Raw genomic sequence first — 1,199 nt, 5'->3', positions numbered from 1 at the left:
CATGTCAAGCTTTCACACAAAGTCGTTATCATGTTGGGGGGATATGGCGGGACATGTATTACAATAATCACATCCTCCAGTCAACTGAGTATTCGGAATTTATAAATACAGTTCAGTCTTAAGCCCTGGCTGGCGTAGCTCAGTGGATTGAGCGCAGGCTGTGAACCAAAGCATCGCAGGTTCAATTCCCAGTCAGGGCACATGCCTGCCTGGGTTGCAGGCCACAGCCCCCAGTAACCGCACATGGATGTTTCTCTCTCTCTCTCTTTCTCCCTCCCTTCCCTCTCTAAAAATAAATAAATAAATAATCTTAAAAAAAGTAAAACTTTGTTTTTTTAAAAAAATACAGTTTAGTCTTCAGAAATACCATCTAATTTATTCACAACACCGGGTGAGAGGGCAGGAGAGGGTAGGCTTATATCTACTGAAGTAGTTGCCTGAAGTCTTTTCCTTCGCTTTCCCTTCCATTTCCCAACACGCCCACCCTTCCTAGATTCCCTTCCAGCTCCTCCAGCTTTTGCACTCGGGCTTCCACGTCTCTGCTCGCCCTACTTGTTCCGTCTGGAGTTTATTTTGGGAGTGGGGAAGCGGGAGGGAGGTGATAGGTTCAACTTAGGACACACTGAATTTGAGACAACCACGGGTGGTTATGTGGTCAGCTGGTTCCATACATACTCTGAGGTTTAGAGCTCGGAAGAGAGGCCTGGGACAGAGACGTATATTTCGGAGCCTTTGGGGAAGGGACAGTAATTAAAAGCAGAGGAGAAGAGAAGACAAAATAAAAGGCAAGATAAAAAAGACCCAGCAGTGAGGCCCTGGGGAGCCCCCTGGACAGATGAGAAAGAGCTCATGATGGAAACTGAAGAGGGGAAGCCAGGGGAAGGGTGGAAGGGAACAAGGTGACTGTGGTTTTGGTGAGCCCAGGACACTGGACAGAACATTTCCAGGGACAGAAAGAGACCTCTGTGGGGAAGGCTATCAAGAGAACAGATCCAGCCCTGGCTGGTGTAGCTCAGTGGATTGAGCATGGGCTGTGAACCAAAGTGTCGCAGGTTCGATTCCCAGTCAGGGCACATGCCTGGGTTGCAGGCCATGGCCCCCAGCAACCACACATTGATGTCTCTCTCTCTCTCTATCTCCCTCCCTTCCCTCTCTAAAAATAAATAAATAAATAAAATTTCTTTTTAAAAAGGCGAAGC

The sequence above is a fragment of the Phyllostomus discolor genome, chromosome 9 (assembly GCF_004126475.2).
Source record: "Phyllostomus discolor isolate MPI-MPIP mPhyDis1 chromosome 9, mPhyDis1.pri.v3, whole genome shotgun sequence".
NCBI classification, from domain to species: domain Eukaryota; kingdom Metazoa; phylum Chordata; class Mammalia; order Chiroptera; family Phyllostomidae; genus Phyllostomus; species Phyllostomus discolor.
This window is presented reverse-complemented; position numbering follows the sequence as displayed.